Source organism: Leptonotus elevatus, chromosome 3 (genome assembly GCF_054856555.1).
Source record: "Leptonotus elevatus isolate MCC_2025b chromosome 3, RoL_Lele_1.0, whole genome shotgun sequence".
Classification (NCBI taxonomy): domain Eukaryota; kingdom Metazoa; phylum Chordata; class Actinopteri; order Syngnathiformes; family Syngnathidae; genus Leptonotus; species Leptonotus elevatus.
This window is the reverse complement of record NC_141241.1, coordinates 8,808,885-8,829,906: the sequence shown is the minus strand read 5'-3', so window position 1 is coordinate 8,829,906 and position 21,022 is coordinate 8,808,885. Positions and strand designations below refer to the sequence as shown.

The 21,022-nt window shown below is 41.5% G+C and overlaps 1 long non-coding RNA gene across 1 annotated transcript in view; it reads left to right on the top strand.

Annotated features, from left to right (window-relative positions):
• Positions 1-19,160, top strand: part of LOC147176864 (uncharacterized) — a 34,799-nt gene extending 15,639 nt beyond the window's left edge. The window contains exon 4 of the long non-coding RNA XR_015094434.1: positions 19,017-19,160. This is a non-coding gene — a long non-coding RNA (uncharacterized LOC147176864). The remainder of the gene's footprint in view (positions 1-19,016) is intronic.
• Positions 19,161-21,022: the final 1,862 nt, after the last annotated feature.

Here is a 21,022-nt window from a genome sequence, read left to right as displayed (position 1 = left end):
TACGTGCTTGAGGAAGTAGGTGGGGGGGCGACGGGGCGGGTTTGGTTGGCAACAACAACAGAAACATATTCAATTAGAGGTGAACTAGTGGGATGAAAGGGTGGGGGTAATGGTGGGGGAGATGGCAAAGAGAACGATCGCATGTGTTTGCTCTTGAAATTCCAAAATAGGAACCAGAGCCACCACTGCTGACATCACCCTTGTGATTCATATTTAATTGGATTTATTATTTCATAGTGTCACTTCAAAGGTTGTGCTCGTGTAAACTTGCCCAGAATGTTTCCCCACAATAAAATTAAGCCAAATGAATAACTGGAGAACTGCAGTTGAAGAGGAATATGGATAGCTGAAGAAATCAATAGTTTTTAGGTCAAACTGGTATTTCCTTAAAGAACGGAAATACACGACATGGACACTGTTTATGTCTTGGCAAATTTTTCTGTTAAAGTTTGAGAGCGTTTTTCTCGGCAAACTGTGTTGCCATGGCAACAGCATTTTTTCGAAAATTCACATTCTTCTGTTTTAACATCACAAAGGCCTGAACACCGTTCTGAAAAAATAGGACGTAATAAACCTGCTAGGAGAAAGACATCTACGATTAAAACATATTCCCTTTTGCCAGTAGGTGGCGCTACTATTACAATGGAAAATAAGGTTAAACATTTTTTTTATACAAATTTGAGGGAAAGTTTCTGTGTAGGTTGTGAACAAGCGATTGACTGTGTCAGGTCCTCTTGTGCCAAGTGGGCTGCACTTGCTGTCGTATCAGTTGGAAGTTAGCAGTGTGATGCCATCACAGATGTACAAACCTGGATTTCCTTCTTCGCCCTCAGGGCGCAGCCAAGCAGCACGTAGCCGCTGTTGTACCACCGCGTTGTGGAAAAATAACAGCGGGCGCTATTTATACAGCAATGTTTCCTCCTAGCCATTGCCCCCCCGTGCGTTATTCATCTGCGTGTTTATTTTCTTTTTGTTGCTTGTGCAAAGGTTGTCTTTGTTTGCAATGGTCCTGCAGAACAGTTCAGCTGAGTGTGAAGTGCTGGGATGCAGGAAGTGGGCTTACTCTTTCACCCGAGCTCTGTGATAAATGGAGACACTTAACAATAGTGTATCCTGTGACCCTAAGCTTCAGCTGCTGACATCAACTTGTGCACATCTTTACGCGTCCTCTTCTTTCCCCAAAGGTTGCCTTATCAGCTTCTCTAATGTACATTGCCGAATCCGTTGTACAGTGGAGCCTCTGAGGTTAACAATGCCTTCTGGGATGTGATCCACTTCTGGTTTGTTTATATTTGTCTCCCAATGTTGATATACTTTGGGTCAATTTTCACTCGTGGAGGCAGCACTTCATCACCAAGCCACTTAATTAGAATTATACAATTAGTATTTAGCATGTCGGACTCATGATTCTGAGCTAATATCTTTTAAACAAGGCTATGGGCTTCCTGAGTGGGTTTTCTAAGGGTATTGAGGCTTCCTCACACATCTCCAGAACACGCAGTTTCCGTTAATTGGAGGTGTAACTGCAACTTCTGCCATGCTGCATTTATTGCAGTTGTAGTTCATTCATACAGTTAGATATAAAGGTTAATCTATTAATTGATAATCAAATTAATTGATAATTGTTTGATAATAGATTATTTAGATATACTTTTAAAATTCACATTTTCCAACTGCTTGACAGCAAAGTAAACCAAAATAAAATGTTTTTGCCTATGTTCCTCACGTTAAAGACTAAAACCAGTAACTGAATCATAATTCATTTGTTTGTGCACTGTTTATTCCAAACAATGTCTATAAATACATAAAGTATATAATGTATGGCAGATGATAAGAGCTAGGTAGGCTAGCTAGTCAGCTAGCTATCAAACTAGAAAGAAGACAGATGGTCCGAGCAAGCAAGGATTAAATGGCACAGAAAAAAACACCGCCGGGTTCTACATTTGGCCAGGGTATGATGTGAAACCCTGGTTAACCCCTTCAGACACATAGATGATTGCAGTGGACATGACATTCGTGTGACTAAACCAATAAAACGCATAATTTGGATGATGTCAACACTTCTGGTTCATGATTGGATCTTAACTAATCAATCACAAGTTGATTTGCATGAAGTTCATGTTAGAAATGTTGCATATGAGCTTGGTAAGTTTACAACACGTTCCAGCCATATTATCCTGGCATCCACTATGACAACTAAAAGAAAAAAAAGAAAAAGTCAAAATCAGCAAAATAAAAAAATAAATTGTCCAGCAGAAAAAAAATGCAATAGGTACTTCTCAAATTCAAACTGGATTTTGTATTTGTTGGACTATGACGTCTTTATTTTGGTATAGCTAGTACAAGGAGTAATGATTCGATTCTGATTCGGAATTAATTTATTACTGTCAATACAATGAATCGAGATTTAGAGGGTGAGTCGGTACCCGAGTAATAAGCAATATGTGTCCAATATTATTGGAACTGCTGCCTTGTACACAGCAGAAGTCATTTAAAGTTCACAGTTCAAATTAAGTGAGAAAGAAAGGCAAGCTATACACAAAACACAACCAGCTGTGGCAGTTTGAAGATGAGTGCTGCATCAGCACTACACACACACACACGCACACACAAAGGACCCATTACCCCATTAGCCAAGCAGGCTGAAGTTTCACTCACACTTATGTATTATTACTAAAAATCCGACAAAGGGTTTTGCACGTCTGTCTTTGGGATCCGCATTGCACCGCAACATCCGTCTGTCAGCACACTGTCTCCGTGATTCTCCCAGTCACGAGTATGACTCATTCCAGCGCAATGCCACATGTTCTCGACATGACTTGATCCAAACCGCCTTTATGCATTATTTGTCCAGTGTTTTTAAGAAAAGAAAAGAAAAGTGACGCTTGTCAGCTTATTCGCGGTACGCCACAAGCGTCACCATCGCATTACTTCCACGTCCCCACATGGCAACGCACTCGACCAACGTGGCTGCTTGCTCGGATCATATTCACATGCCAAAATTTGTCCCGTCCAAATTGCATTATCTCAAAATTTGCTCATGAGTGACTGAATACAATACAAAATGTAACTGAAGAAATTTAACGCATGTACATGACTGCAGCGAGCAGGTGCAGGCAAAGCTCGAATCAAAACATTTGATACAATTCCAACATGAAACTTACTCTAATGTCATACATGTTTATGCTCTATTTATATTATATTAGTGTGACAATCACTAAATATGGGATTTCTTTACCCCAGTCGGCATGCATTTTTCCACTGCAATGTGAGTCGTATTCCTTTAAAGTCCATTCTTGTACGGTCTGACTTTCCCTGGGTTGGTCCAGGTGTGAGTACTAATATTCCTTACTTGCTTTAAAGACAACATATTAATTCCTCTAATCTGCATATGGATCAGAACAATTTGCCTTCACACAGCTCGGGACAGCCGTGCCTATTCAGAACACATTAGACAAAGTGTGACACTGTCACGCTGGCAGATGTTCTCTCCATTCCCAACCTATTTCCTTGTCACTAAAGCACCAAAGCGCCCCCTTTGCTCCCTTCACTCGTCTTCCCTCCCCACGACGGCGCGCAAACACACAGCGAAAGACAAAGAGAAACAAGATGAATTATAATACCAAGTGGGGTCCCAGCGGTATTGAGGGGTGTTTGGGGGGGGGTGGTAGAATGGTTTTTTTGTTCTGCTTGGAAATATTTCTCACTTTTTGAGCGGAGCACGCTCTGCTCCCACATGTATTGTCTGGCTGTGATCATGTGTCAGAGTGGTACAAGTGGGATGCGGGGCCGGGTGCCCGGCAGGCTTGTCTGAAGCAGACGGCTTGTTTGCGTGTACTTAACAGCTCCTCACAGCTGTGTTCTCTCTGAATGTAACAGGAGAAGACCTCATCCATCAGAACGTCGCATTCCCCCATACCCCCCCCCCCCCCACACACACACACACACACTCCTGCTTTCTTACTCCTCTTATCCCCCCCTGCCTGGCTGCCCTCCATTTTTTCGTTCAAGTGCCTCCGTTGCGCAAATGTCAGCAAACAGGCGAGAGGTCGCGTCAGAGGTCAGCCTGCGAATGGCAGCGTTAGGCCGCCTTTTTTGTCTTTTCAAGTGGGTGTGCATTTCTCAAGGAGTTGCTTATGAGCAAGACGTCCAGGCTAGACACATGTTTAAGGAGGGGTGGAGAGGAGGGAGATTGTGACAGCTCACATGCAGCTGGGCGAACATTAACCTGCCAACAAAGGGTCCGTCAGCTTACATTCATACACAGATGAAACTCCAAAGTCGAACTCAAGCGGTTCCATGGTGGTTTGTTCGAAGTTCAAAACCATTTACACAATATCTTTAATGTACTATAATATGCAAGTATAAATAACCCATTCCAAAATTAAACTGTTGCTATAATTTCACCTTCATTAACTGTTAATGTTAACATTTTAACTGCCTTTCTTAGACATAAGAAGAAGAAGAAGAAAAAAAACCAAAATTAAAACAAAACATTTAAACACTATTAGAATTAATGGCAATGAAGACTATAATAAAAATGATAAAATATGAAAGTTCTAATAAAAAAAGTTTAATTTATTTTTTAACATTAAAGTTTCACACGTGTCTGTGATGGTAATACAATATAAAACACTTTCTTTGGTAAGAGGTGATGACGCACAGCAGATATCCAAGTCAGCTAGCTAGCTAGCAGCTAACATTACCACAAGTAGTCAAATTGGCAGCAAGCTGACTAGCGGCGAAGTATAACGATCGACTTCAGCTGTACTTCCTGAGTTTGTTTATCTGTCATGTCCTTCCCGTCCATCCATCCTTTCCTCTATGTCCATCCAGGAAGTAGCAAAGTTGGTGGCTCGTATAAGGTTAGCGGTTGACTCCATCTTTACTTCATTCATCTGTCTTTCTGTCCCGACACCTATCCATCCAAGAAGTTGCCAAATTGATGGCTAGCAGGCGGCTAAGGTAGGCACTAGGTAGTCAACTCCATCTTTACTTCCTTTGTCATACATATTTCCATCCATCATCTATCAATTAGTCAAATTGACAGCTAGCCAGACAGAAGCTAATATGCTATAAGCTAGCTGACTCTGTCTTTAATTCCTCCATACTCGTCTGTCTATCCATCTTTCTATTAAGAAGATTGACGACTCACGGCTATCCGGCTAGTAGCTAAGATTAGCATTCGACTCCATCTTTACTTTACGAGTCTTTCTGTCTATCTAGCTATCTCACTATTAATCAGGTCGCTAAGTTGGCAGCTAGCTGCCTAGTGCTAGCAACTGATGTTCGTGGTCTACTCCAAAGACTCAGTGACGTGGGCCTGTACTGTATCTACTGTATCTATGCTATGCCCACTCATCTCTATGGTTAGTGAGTACAACTTCAGGTGTATTTTGGTCAGTTTTCTAAAGTTATTTAAATTATTAAAATATTGAGTTGGTCCGCATTTGGTCTATAACAGCTTCCACTTATCTGGAAATATTTTGGAATGTGTCTGTGGGGAATTTTGGTTCATTCATCCAGATTGGCACTTGTGAGTGATTCAAAAATGCCTTTATGGATTTTGCTGTGTTCACTTGGAAAATAAATGGACCTTTTCGAAACTGTTCCCACATAGTTGGAAGCATCGACCTGTCCAAAGTGTGTTGGAGCTAGAATAAACATTTTTTTTCCAAGGAAAAATCCCTGCATCCTGGTTTATGTCCATCTCTTCCTCCCAGGTTACTTGCACGTCATTTCCGCGCATCACCCTGCCATTATTCACTAAGCGTACACCGTAACCTTTATGCCACTGATTAACCCCAAGGTCTGCAGTGGAGGTGGGAGGAAAAGTTTCCAAAGACAAGAAATCACTTTCACGGAGAGTGTACCCACTTCCCCACCACCTCCTTTCTCTGGTCCGGCTCAGTGCGCAGCCTGTTAATGTTTCACTTTGATTTCACATACAAGACTATAAATTAAGGGGCATTTATCAAAGTCGCTTTGTTGCCGCCTGACAAAAGCCACTTTATGCATAAATTACGATACAGGAAAAAAATACTTTTAGCTGTTTGAAGTCGACAAGCATGATTTACTTATGGCAACGGTGATACATATAAATATGTTTTGCATTTTAAGTGTCAGGTTGATGTGCTTGTACTTGTGACTTACTTGGCAATAAACAGAGAAATGGAATGAGGTACAATACATCAATGCCACCAGTAAATAGTCTGCTATGAAGAAAAAAAAAATACATTGGTTTTGTATGGACACTAATCCAGAAAAACATTTTTTTTTAATTGTTGTTGTTGCAGTATTTTCCAGTCTCAACACTATTCTTTTTGTTTTATTATTACATCCATGGACGAGGAGCCAGAGCTGTGCCTGTACAGATTTCTATATTTTATTTAATTACTATGTTTTCTAAATTTTTTCTAAATTTTTACCAAGAACGCTGTATACAAAAACGGCTTTAGGTTATCACCCACATTTTACTTCACCAAGTTTAATGACAAATACATTAACATCTGATCACATTCAGCACCTTGCTCTGGAAAATAGGTATTCCAATCGGCACTTCGGTCCCGTCCTGTCGTTGACGGATCTCCAAATTTTCAGCAAGTGCTTTATGATGCAACGCCTCCAAAAAATATACGGACTGAGAAGGACTGTCTGTACTGACCCAGTTCGATGGACGAAAACCTGCACCGGTCAGTGCTTAGTGCATGTATTTTTTTTTAGGCTTCTCGTCATAAAGCACTAGTCAAAAATGTGGGCATTCATCAACAACAGACAAGAGACAGAAGTGCCCACGTCTTCATTAGTATTTTGGTAAATAGTACACTTCAGCATATTTTTTGAGATTTGAACTTGCTGATCAAGGACAAGTGTAAGTATAACTATACACCAGGAAACTGATTTTATAGTGACATGTTATACTTGCCTCCCTGTCTTGGTTGCTCAATAAAATTATCATAGCAAAAGAACTGAATGTATGACATAGGCATAGGGCAAGTCGTATATAGCCTTTCCTGAAAAGACTCACCTCCCAAAACACTAAAATGACACTTTCCTTACATTGACTGCACAGTTGATAAAGGATTTATCACGGTGATCATTTCATTATTTCTGGGAAAATGTTCCAAATCTGAACGACTCAGAAGTTCAAAAATAGATTGTTAGACCTCAGAGGTTCCACTCTTTAAGTTTATTCAAGCTCTTTGTTTGTCTGACCTCCCCAACAAGACTCGTTTACAGCGCAAACTTTTAAGTGTACTTTAAGTGCAGGCATAAATCACTCTCACCTAACAGTAGTGCACGCCACCTCACCTGACATCTACCTACCCTGAGGCATGCTTTAAAATGTGTCAATATAGTATATGACGGAATAAAAGTGATATAATGCCACACATTAAGCAAGTGCTCAAACGCAAACAAAAACGAACGCACACACACACATACCTGGAGCTGGCACAAAACGATATGGCACTCCCGGTGTGACACGCTGACAAGAATGTATTCATGTATCGCCGTGTCTTCGGGGAGCCGTCTAATTGCACAAGAACAGAAATAGAGCTGCAAGAGTTTGAACGTGCTCCCGGAGAGACGCAAAAAGTCACCCAACGACCGACCCCCCGCCGCCTCCACTGTTCTGATTTGCTTCATGCCTGTTGCAATAAAAAGTGCAGACACTGAGTAAAAAATGTCACATTGTGAACTCTCCCCCGAGAGCCCGAAGTGAAAGTGAAGGATCTGCGCCTGGGTGTGATGTTCCGTTTATATCTTTAATGCCTGTGACAAACGCTCAGCCAAACAAGTGGAGTAGGGGGGCGCAGTATCTCCAACTTTGGTGACAAGAGGGGCGCACACCGCCATGTGCAGCCTGTCTGCTTGTAACGCTGACACGAGAGGGACGTTTTTGAACAACAAGCACACAAGAACAACCACACCCATGGCCTCCACATGCCCCGCACATGGAGAGTAAGCAGGCGGAGAAAAAAAGATTCTGGTTCGCAGGCACTCCGTGGAGGACCATATGCGCTCGTGTAACAAGAACACAAGTAGTGAGTTGAAGTGACTATAACTTGGCTTGGCTTCAAGCAAAGCTGAAGAATGATGAAAGGGGAGTATGCAAAGCCGTTTGAACATTGATCCTTGATACACCGTTTTATGGTCCTTGTACTAATATGCTAGTATATATTTTTTCATGTATTTTGAAAAAGCATTTTGTCTAGATTCAATAAATTGCTACGTGTGTACATAAGATAAGTAATGCTATGGTTAACTAATACAAATGTACGCTTATAGAATTCTTTTTTGTTTTTGTTTTGCACCAACCACAAACTCATATTAGCTATTCCTAGTGAGAAATAAAATTTTATTGACAGTGGTGTATAATGATACAGTGATCACTTACCCGCATACAGTACACAGTAAATTCTGTAGAGTAAATTTGACTCTATTTAGAGTGATAAGGAAAGGAAGGAAGTATACGGTAAGAAAGATGAGCTATTAAGAGGCAAGGAGGACATTGAACACAATTGGGGAGAAATTGAGGATGAAAGAAAGTAAGGAAGAGAAGTTGAAATCAGAAAGAATAGCAGAATGGAAGGAAGTAGAATGAGACAGTAAAGTGAGGGATTAATATGACGAGACATACTCAAGAAGAATGAGAAAACGAGGGTGAGAATGGAAACTACGGGCAGAATAGAGACGAGAAGAAGACGAGAGTAACTCAGTAAGTTTGGTTAGCTGCATACTTCCTGGGTAACACGCACACACACGCGGTGCAGTGAAGTGACATCCTCCCGGAGAGCTGATGTGTGCAGCACGCTGAGAACATTCAGCCAGAATCTCTAATTCACAGTGGAGTAAGGAGGGGAGGGAAAAAAAAAATCTACTTTTTAAAATTTTTATTTCTGGGGTGTATGTGTGTGTGACAGCCTGGGAAAAAAAAAACTTTGGGGGAGTCGAGAGAGTTTGCACCAAAGTTGCCTGTCAGCCCATTAAAGATGTGAAGCTGGCATGGCGGCCCTATTGAAACCATATGTGTGTGAAGGAATTCCACCACTGGTAATCCATTCCAAATACAGGACTGTGGTGTTAGTGTTAATTTAAGCAGCATGTTGGGGATGGGCGGCCACGCTTTGATCACGCGGAGATGCTTTGGTACAAATTGAAGTAACCCCCCCAGCTCCATTTGGACTGGATCACAACGGTGGATTTGTTGAATTAAACGCTTGGTTGAATGCCGCGTGCACATGAAAAGGAACGTCGCTCGCGGGAATCCGATCGCACCTAGCCGCCAGGTCCGCTCCTTTTTTTATTACTTTTAAACTCGATCCACACCGGCTTTGCGCCGCTTTAACGAGACGAGTGCTGTGGCCTGGAGGAGATCATGTTCCGAGGCCGGGAATCACCTGGACTGTGTAATGCAGAACATATTGAAAATCCAGACTGTACATGCACTGTACATGTGTGACATCCTTTAATTAACTCTTTTTTTTTTCTTTTTTTTTTCACTTTCCATTTTACCTTTAACCTTATTTCGCAGCTGAGTCTCACCTTTTTTTACTTGCATTATTTACCTTAGACTCTGACATGTTGTCTCTCTACTATGTTGAGTGTCTGGGTAGGTACACTATGTGATTTATTTGTTCCACCCAGCTACATTTCTTCATAGTCCTCTATCTTTTTTTTTTACTCCAATTTACTTCAGTTGTCTATGGATAACCCCAGAAACACAACTGATGACACGTGTGGCCTCAACACCCTGCAGTGTCCATATGGATTCACCGTCACACTATGAGGGCAGAGGGGTTACTGATCCGATGCGATTGATTATTTTTTTTCCCCCAATTGGCTCCGCTCCTTATTTGGTAAATTAGAACATGATGTGTGCAGGAGTTTTCCTCAAACAAGTGAAGCCAGCACATTGCTACGATTTGTCCCAACATTTTGGGGGGGATATTTTGAGGGAAAAACATCCAAATTCTGTCATGTAATCCTAACAGCTAGAGTGACCCACATGAATATTGTGTTCTATTGCTATAAAAAACATGGAACATTGGATCCTACCAAAATAAAGATTAGGCACTTGTTTCATCAGGAAAAAAAGTATATTTGTATCTGTTTCCGTTTTTAAGCAATTTGCATTAGAATATAGCTAAGTTTCATCATTATTCACAAACCTGTTTAAAACACTGGGGAAAATAGCTTTTTGCTACATGGCCCTGGTTGATCTGTTGCCGCCTGCTGGCTATTTTTTGTAATAGCTACCATTGCTTTAAGCGACCTCTTCAGATCAGAGACTGCATCAAAGCCTTCTTTCTGTATGCTCTGGCATAAAAAACAACAACATAAAAAACATAAATACATTTTTCGGGATCATGACAATATTTAAACTAGAACTTATTTATAGGTTTTTGGGTGCAAATGAGTTAAGGACGGGAGTGCATTACCGTGTTTCTACCACAAGAGCCGGGAGCGCTCTCGCGCTCCTCTACCTTTAGGGCCGGGAGAGTGGATATGTCATTTTGTTTTGTTTTGACCAATTCTTGGTCTCTTAGCCGATGAAATATATCAGAATATACACGAGAGGGCGACGTGGGTCTCGTAGCATGTCTTGGAATTTTATTCGAGCATTCATGGCTGGCGCAGACTCACTAGAGTTATGAAATAAATGACGGTGATTGGCGAGGATGTTGGAAATATTGACGGCTTTGTAACTGAGTGAACGACGAATAATTGCCATTCGATCCCCGAGGTTATGTAAATATACCAACAGATGTGACACAGTTGTTTGTTGAATTTTCTAAAAATATATTGAAGGTTTAAAAAACTGCTGAGATTTCAATTATTTAGTAGGCATAACCAAATAGCAATTTCAGCCAAAATGGTTAAACTGTGATTGAGCTTCATCAGGTAAAGAACAACCACCATCAATAGGTGGGTGATAGAATACAGAGCATTCCAACTTGCTGTTGCTGGAATAGAATTTTGTCGTGAACTTGAGGGTCCCTGAAAGAATGCAACAAGAAGCCCACAAAGAGAGTTTTTGCACTTTTAGATTTCTGGTAGTGGGTAAAAATCTTAAAATGTACATCTGATAAACTATCACATATAACCAAACATAACATTTAGTTTATAGCGACAGTAAATAAAAACTTTAAATGAGCTACCCAGAATACAATTTTATGGTCCACATAGTAAAGCCCTCACCCAAATGGTTGGGAAATCCTCAGGATTGATTTGTTTGTTTCACAATCATGGTTTCAAAGATGGCCACTAAACGCTGTGCTAATTGAAGGCTATGGCAGCCTTGACACACTCTAGACAAATACACACAAACACAATGCACTTGAGACAAAACACAGCACAGAAGCCTAAATTGTGGGAAAAGAATGAAGCGCAGTCTCCCACTTATGGTCGATGTACACAAGTGTTGTCCTTCGGCGCTGCGAGCGCAACACTGCACCGCAAACGACACAGTAGTCGGCTGCTGCTCTCTATATTTTGTCGCTCAACCGCTGAATGCCTCCCATGCAGGCGACGCGCACTTGCCAAGGCCACAGGCACGATGCAGCGCGGCCTCAAACAGACAATTTTATTTGCAGCATCACTCAAAGTGGCCTCTACCACACAAGCTGAATTTGATGTGCAATTGCAGCTTTGGATAAAAAAAAACCAGCCACATATTCTGTAAAGAAAAACATGCAGTCATACATCTAATGTGCTGCGACTGTCACTAAGTTATATCATTAGCTCCTCACATGTGATAATTTTTCTCTGGGAGTTGTGTTCCACTAATTCTTATCAGGGTCATGTGTGTGCTGGAGCCTATCCCAAGTGACTTGAGGTGTGAGGCAGGATACACCCTGGACTTGTCGCCAGCCAAGTAGAAAGCGCTTTAGACAAACAACCATACCGTATCTGGTTTTTCTTGCTCCCCAAAAAATCTTTAATTTGCAACATCAGTGTTCTATCAATCTATTGTTATTGAAATATTACTGTCTAATATTTTTCCTTCTTCTTCTTCATGCTTTGCCATGTTATTGTTGGAAGAGTATAGGAAAAATATACTCTTGTGAGTTTAACTTGGCTGATTCCGACCCCTACTCTGCATTGATTCAAAATTGTAGAGGTGTCAAGCGGTCTGGTCCAGTACCTGCTCCAGCCAAGTTCCTGGGACTGCACGCAAGGTTTAAAAGGTATAGTGGCTGCAGCTGGGGTTTGTTGTTAAACTAGTGGGCCAGCCTTAATGGATTTGTGATGATGTGTCTCTGAATTCTTGCCTAAGACCCCCTGACTGGGAGTGGGCTCAGGATGCTTATCTCTGCGGACATCTTAGGCCAGCTTCAGGGGGTTTGGGGATCTGGTTTCTGCCGCCCTTGGGAGAAATCCAGCAGGACTTGAGTAACTGGGGATTAGTAGGCATGACCCCAGGAGCAGCAAAGCAACATTTGAGACCACTAAAGAGAGAAAAGTCGTTTGACCTTGAGGCATGCACAAGGTGAAAACTAAAAGAGATTATTAGCTTAGTTGAAGTGTAACATGACAATTGATGTATCGAAGCTAAAAGGGGTAAATAGCATTAGTGGGGAATTTGACAAAAAAGCCACTTTTCTTGTGGAAAAAAATAGGAACCTCAGGACACTTATGGAACTTGATTTGGGGAAAAAATTATATTTTGAAAATGTGATCTGTGACTTGAATTTATTGTAAATAGTACATTGTGGAAAATGTCAACTTTTCCGCTTGATGATGTACTAACTCCACAAATGAAAATAGAGATGTTCTCACATAACACTCTGAGCTGAAAAAGTCGCTTTACCCTAGCTCCGCCCACTGTCGGCATGGTAACAAAACCCATTCTCATGCTGACAAGTGGCTCATTTGCATGATACAGCACCGCCCCCTCAAAACAGGCACGTTTCAATGATGACTAGCACTAAGATGGAAAGTGAAATTGTTGATCCTTGAGCTATTTTGAAGAAAAGGCATCACAGACATGTTATAAAGATACCTTGGACTGTTATAAATGCAATTTTGCAACCTTATATGTGTCCCTTCACATTACTGTATACCTAGCATCATTGTTTGCTACCTAAGAGGAGCTACAGTAAATTACTCATCCAGGTTACCTGAGCCAGAAGTTGCCCCCCAGCAAAGCAATCACAGTGACACCCATAAAGACCACTCAAGGTCACATCACAGCGTAGCCTTCCTCCTGGCTTGGCCGGAATGTCTTAAGGCCTAAGCTTCAACAGACGCATTACAACGACGCTTCCAACAAAGACCGGCGCCTGTCCTCCCCCCTCACCTTTCTCCGTTCTTTTGCGCTTTTCTACCCTGCCTCAAAAATGGTGCAACCAGAGAGCTCCTAAAGGACTCGTCACCTTGTCTCGAGGCCGGAGCACCAGAGCAGGGAAAGCCGCCACTTCAATCATCTAGGGGTCGAAGGTTGTGTGGGTCAAATACCTTGGCTGGGATCCCCCAACCCCCTGTCCATGTTACATAGACAGGCGGTGGTCAGTGTCATGGGCTGGAACCTGAACACACCCAACCTAGATCCTTTTGAGGAACTGACCAAAGGATATCACTGTCATTACCAATACATTATTTCAATTCCCTCATCAAGTATTTGAATATGCTTAACCTGTAGTAACCTTTTTTAATACCTTCCATAATATTTTACCTATTGTGTACACACTCAGCAAAATACTACCGCATTATAAGTGTGTGTTAACAAGATAATCCAAATGTCGAGAGGGTGTTTCTTTAACAAGGCTGCTTTTATGATCTCTGTTACCATAAAACAAAAAGGTAAAACACAGAGCGATCACATAATGAAGAACAGATATGGCTGACACCATCCTCGAGATCCCTAATGAAAGATTACACTGCACTTTGAAGACTTTTATAGCCTTCGTAAATCAAGACAAAAACCTACGTATTATTTGAAGAGCTATTAAGGGTGCGGTGGCCGTGCTACGTGCGAGCCTGTTTACGATTAAGAAGGGGGGCGGGAACGAGCACCGGGGATTTCATTGGGGATTTTATAAGGGAGCCCCTGTGTGCTCTGGAATTCCAACACTTGAGAAGGAGTAGCCCCTGGAAGCGTGTTTGTGCGAACATGTATGTCTTTTGTGCAACAACACGATGACGTGACAAAGCCTGAGTGAAAGCAGATCACGGTGAGCCCACGCGCAAGTCCTCCAATACCCTCTGACATCCTGCCTCTGAGCACTGGGATTGAGAACAAAAGCGCAAAAACAGGTAAACGTGCTAACAGCTAGCCTGGTCCTTGTCGACTTGCTTCGGCTCTTTTGTTTGGAGTTTTGACAGTTGTCTTTCACCGCTTGTGCTCCTTGAGGATGACTCATTGTAGGATTACTTGGCAACAACCAAGAAATGTGTTTTTCCTTTTTTGTACTTTCGCCATGTTCAGATCAGTGGTTACCTTAATAGACATACACACCCTTATAGGGTGACCAGAAATTCAACTTGCTGAAAACAAATATACAATAAATTCTCACCAGGAAAAATTTATAATAAATCAATTGTGTTATTTGTTTGGCTAATGCTAAAAGCTATTGAACCTTTTTGCGTGGTCCCAGCAGCTATTGGAAGCTGGCTGAGCCATTTACGTTGCACCAATCCTACATTGTAACATTGGAAATATGTCGACAGAAAAGCTCAGTTTGCGTTGGGTCTGACCGGCAACTACAGCCCAAGAACTTGAAATGCAAGAACAATGGTGCCACTGTACGTTGTGTGGACTGCTATCAATACACATGTGGCAGATACAGAAGGGAGATGCCATGGGGATGCCAGGCATGTTTGCATAAGTACGCAAGTGATGAATGAGTGCTAGAATGCCAGTGACATAAAGATGAGAATACTGCAGCAAACAGTACTTTGTTTTTTGCATACATTGCACATTTATATATTAAGGGTGGCCGATAATTATTGGCAATAATCGACCAATTTGACGTCATACAGATGAACCAGTTAATAAAGAAATCCACCGATAATAATAGACTTGCCGCGTCGGTCCATCTGCTATGGTTGTGGCTCAAGTTGTGCCCAACTCCTCCCCTCTCCTATGGTAGTGTTGCATATTTGTGACGTCATAATGCGCGCGACCTCGAAGTTTACAGAAGATTTGTGTATCCTGTATCTGTCAGGCACTCACACACTTTCAGCTCATCAATAAATATCAACAAGAAAAGAGAAAACCCCCAGTTAATTTAATCTTCTAAGTTACTCAGTGGCAATTCATGATTAATTCAAAAGCAAAGTGATTGTGCAACAAAAGGTGCCTCCAAATGAATTGGCGTACCATCCACCTACCCCCACCCTAACTTAGCCTCAAATAAATTGTATCTTATTTAAAAAAAAAAATGTATATACTTTTTTTTTTCTAACTGTTGTTGACTCGTCGACTGGAAACCAATAATCAGGGTCACAAGCTTTTTACTGCAGACCACATGGCGGCCTTAAAAAAGAGGTGAATCTTCCCAATAAAAAAAAAAAAAACATACACTCACACCGAGGACACTTCTTTTTTTTACCATGCCCTCTAAATGTCAACAACAAGAAGATTACAGCAGTCATGTAGCAAGCGGGGTATAGCAGGAATTCTGGCCTAATATGGCATGAGCAAAGCAACATTTTCTTTTCAGGACTTGAATCCTTTCAAAAGCAGAGGTCAGTCAGTATAGACTAAGGGCATATGCTTTACCCCTGTAAAAATAGTGCAGAGCAAGTGGTTTCAATTTGCTGTCGTGATTAAGTTCACGCCTGCCCCCGGTGCACTGGTAAGGGTCATTTGTGCTCGGCCAAGTTACTGATGAAGGTGGGGAGGAGTGATGCTAACCGTGAGCATTGGTACTGACATGGCATTAGTGAGGCATAAAAATGGACTCTGAATAACTGTGCTGTGCTGCGAGTCCAGTCAAGGCAACAAGAGAGCTTATATGCCTTTCATTTCTTCACCTTACCTGGCTGTGCCTTTGGTTAAAATTGTCCTAAAGGCTCAATGTCAAAGCAGTCAACCAGAGTGATTGCCAATTTTTTTGTATGTTTTCGCCTTTTAGCGACTAGCTTGCCCAGACAGTGAAATAGACCTTGAACACTGCATGTTTAACAATTTATTCAACACTAAAGACAAATTTTGGTGAAATTGGATGGACAATGGGAGTATCAGATTGCCACTAGAATAGGTACACCTGCATATGATCATACAATCTAATGCAAAGCTATATGTGGCGTATAGCTTAGAATTTCCCATTCAATTCTATCAAGTTCCACTGTAACACGATTGCAAAGCCAATAAAACACATTAGCCTAAAACATTACAAAACACCCATCACATTTATTAGTCATTCTAGTTTCAGATTTAAAGCACGCAAAATGCCTGCCGTTTTTATCTGTTGACTTTAGATGGTATACATTTGTAAACCAACATTTCCTCTGTTCATGCATGTATTTTAGAGACTTTTTTTTTTATCCACACATGAGAGATATGCTTACCAAATTTCATGTAAAGTGAATTTGAAAATATTTCAGGGGACTACCAAGACAATTAATTGTGAGTCAAGCACCCCACCAACCAAAAATGAAGATGACTTTTTAAATGTCTCTGAGCCAATTTTGGGACTCACCTCTATCAACAAACTCTATCAAGCCACCACGTTCGGCTCACCTGCCAAATCTGATAAGTGTTTGAGTATGGGAAAAGCCCTCAAAATGTATTTGGCTTCAAAATAACAAGGAAAAAAAACAATTTCAAGAAGGTCCTTGTAACATATCCCATGGAGAGATTGTGGAAAAGATACCTCACTACCAATCAAAACATTTTTGTAAAAATCTTAATGACGTGATTGGCATGTGTACAATCAATGCACACAAGTGTGTCATAGTCATTTTGCAGGATGAATGCCTGTGTGCCGTTTGGGGGGTTTGTGTCGTTAACAGCAGATGTGAGGTGCGCGCCGTTGCATCAATAATAAAAAGGTCTTTCTAATCTTGACTCCCGCTGCCAGTCGCATCAAACCTTATGGTGAACAAAAACGCAGTGTCTCAGGTAGCTAAATTATTCATACCGCCGCAATTTAAAATCTCCCTGCTGCAATTTTTTGGCAATGTTTTCCCCCTTGCTCAGGCACAAACTCCTTTTGTTGATTTATTTATTTATGTATTTGTTTTCACTATATGTTTGGGTGTTTTGGAAGGTGGTGGTAGTTGTCTCCCCCCCTTATCTAAACCACTTCACCTTTCACATCTTGCTGAATTCAGCACGCTCATTTTCCAACCTGTGATACGCTGCATGCCGCTTCTGAGGCAACTGTCAGGTTCAGATCAAAAACTTGGTGGAGTGGGTGTAATATCGAACCAAGGAGACTTGAGCGATGGATACGGCACCCAATTTCCCGGGGTTTTCCCTCTGTAGACGGAACAATGCGTGGGTGATGTCGGGTACTGAGAAAGGAGATGTTCTGTACAGCGATTGAGTACAAATGCGCCCCCGTAATGATCGTGTTTTTGCTACCTTTGTGCACCTTAAGCGCCGGTTCTGGAAATCTGAGCTGTAAACAGGCTGCTTCCCCTTTTTAGCCAAGTGTTTACTGTTGGCACTTTACTGTTCTATCGCACCGGTGGAGGATGCTCGTTCTTCATCTCTCTGCAAGCGCGCCACAGCCAGCAGCGGAGACAAAAATTGTACACTCCTCGCGCGCATGAAAGTGGCAGGTGGTAACATTGCTTTTTAAATATCATAAAAGTGCTTCATTTATCGGCAAGAAAAGGCACATTTATGTCAGTGTGATCCAAAAGCTAAACTCCCTTAGCTTGTTTTTCTTGTTCAGAGAATTTTTTTTCAAATTGAGTTTTTAACTGTCATTTGGATTTCATAAGACATTTCCCAATAGGAAATCCAATTAATCTGAAAAACTGCTGCCACCATAACCCCTCTAATTATTATAGAAACGCCTTGTGGACCACCAGGCCTATAAAACACTGGAGGAAACCCTGGGTTAGCACAGTGTCATGAAGGATGTGAGTAATTGAGAAATGGCAGACCCAAATGCAGGACGTGACTAGACTGGTCACCATGACTGGACAGGACGTGACTAGACTGGTCACAATTTCTGGTACGAGCGTGACGTGACTGGACCTGATTTGCCTTGACTTGCTTTGGAGTGGCTACGACTTGGCTGGCGTTTTGGTTTGGCTGTGACAAAGACTTGGCTGTGACAAAGACGACGTGGCTGTGACGAAGACGACTTGGCTGTGACGAAGACGACTTGGCTGTAACGAATTCGACTTGGCTGCAACAAAGACGACTTGGCTGTGACACTGACTGAACAAACCTTACAAATTAAATACACCAATGCTAATTACTTGACAAAAAACACCTTCGGGAGACACAAACGGCTGAGGGCACTGATAGGTTGACACACAGGGAAAGGGAAGACACACAGGAGGACGTGGTTACACATAACGAGACGAGGGAAAAGACAAGGAACACACAACAAAACACTGAACACTCAGACAATATAGAAAATGAACACCCAAAATCAAACAAAAACCCAACCCCACAGAACTGAAAAGCGATGCAGAGAACAAGTGATTAGCACGTCAGCCTTGCAGTCAATAGTTTCCAGGTTCGAATCTCAGCTCCGGTCTTCCTGTGCGAAGTTTGTATGTTCTCCCCATGCTTGCATAGGTTTTATCCCACATTCCAAACATGCATGTGAGGCAGTGTGGCTTTTGTCAAAGATGAAGGAATGGTTTCTTTGACACCCATTTTTCTTTTCATGTTTGATAACGTGACGTTGACTAGATTTTCTTTATGGCGAAGACGTGTGCGGGTTTTTTGTTAACAAGTCTTCTATCTCATACACATACAAAAAAGTAGGCATTTTTTTCACCATTTAATACAGTTCCCTTGTGTCTTATCATAGGTTTGTGACATGCTCCTAAATTCCTCAAGGATCTCGAAATACTGTGTATCACACTTCTTTTTCTAGCCTCGCTGGATTGCTTTTTGAGCCGTGTTGTACAAATGAGCCATTGCTCACTTCAGCCACCTCTACTGCGGGCCAACACATGGTACAGCTTTCATCACCCACTGCAGGGGGCTCTCAGTTTACGATGGTTCCGGCAGACAGTGACAGACAACCAGTCATACTTTCAGTCACTGAGTGGGAAGGGCATCCACGTTGTCAGGCGAGTGAACCACTACACCATCAGTGACCATTTACACTATACATTATCTATTACAGTCAGAGTAAATTGTTTTATTATACATTGATGGATAATGTCTACCTGAGGGAAGGAGCTATAAGAAATGGTGACCCTTGTCTTTACTTTTCAGCAAGAACAAACAAGAAAGTCCTCAAGAGTGGGGGTACCGACAATCTTCTTGGCAGTCTTAACTGTCCCTTGCAGTCAGATTACTGTATGTCCTTCCTTGTGGCAGCACCAAACCACACCAGAATATGATGGATGAATAAAGAATGGATTCAATGAATGATGTATATCCAGTGGTAGAATCGTCAACATACTTTCAAGGGATCTGTCTTGTCCTCCATTGATGCCTGCCGGCACAACATCCCCAAGTACAAGTTGTTTATTTTGCAACAGCCAGCAACAAAGTTTGCACTTGTTGGCGGCGACTTCCAAACGTGTTGGGTCATTCGGGCCGTGTGGCAACACAAAACAGTCCCCCCACCACCCGTCACATTGCACCCGAGGCTCTAGGCTTTCTTTCCGAAAACAAAACAGGTTGACAAAATGAAAATGTGTTCCTCCCTCATTTATGTATCATCTCAAGCCTGACCCCGCCAGTAAAAGATCAAACGACGTTTGAGGCCTGCTCCTATTTCAACACACTTAAGATGGACAGCTGAAGAGTTGGCCAGACCAACAGGAACTTTGACAGTTTTTCTTTTCCAGGGTAATGGTTATAGGCACACAGGTGGTTATCTGCATGTCATTGGCTCAGTGCATGTACACTTGTTCATGAATGTTTTATATGAACTTTTTTTCCTATATACTGGGGACAATAATCTCAATTCTCAAAATATGTATTTTTTCGTCTGAAGATCTTTTTGACATTCTTAAGTGAGAAGGATTGTTGAGAATAAGTAGTGCATTATTTTTCAAATGATCATTTATGTCTTCTTTCAACTTAATTACTTCACTTTTTATTGTATTTTTCAAATTACAATATCACAATTTTACTTAATATGAATCTTTTATTTTCATTCCTTTTCAAATAGGAGGCACTGTGAGATGTTAGTCAGGGGGGTTGCCCACAGGTTAATGTTTTTTTCTTCTTCCATACTAAAATAAAGTGTAATTGCACATACACTACAGTAGGTGGCAATGGTGCTGTCATTGTCATAACATGTGGTGGGAATATTAGCTCCTCTGCAGACGTGTACTTACAGCAATTTTATAGACAAATTATCCTATTTCTAGTCGTGGCGTGAGTTTGGGTGGGGGGGACACAACATATTTTCTTCGGGAGGAAGTGGGGGGGGCGTGAAAATAAAAATACAAATATATATTGTAGTACGCGTACTAGTAATAGTAGTAGTACGAGTAATAGAAGTCGTATCTTTTTTATAATGTTTTTATTAATGTACTAATTAATTTGAAATCTAATTTATGTTATTAATTTAATAAATTAAAATTGTTGTGACTTCTTTTTCTGTCAAAATATGAAACTGGTTACATCATTGACGCACGCACACACGCACAAACGCACACACACCAACACACAAACGTATAAAAACCATGGTAACAGAAGAAGCCCAAGGGGTGTTGAATCAATAGCACTATGCCAATCTTTATCTAAGCAAGCCTCACTCCCCCATGCTTGTGTACCGCTGTCACTTTGGATATAATGATCTAACCTATGAAGCATTGATGAGCATTCGGCCAGCGTGTCACTCTTCATTCGCGCACACAGAGGCTGGCTTTCTTCATCAAGAAACAATCTGTTTATCTACTGTATTTCATTGTTTTT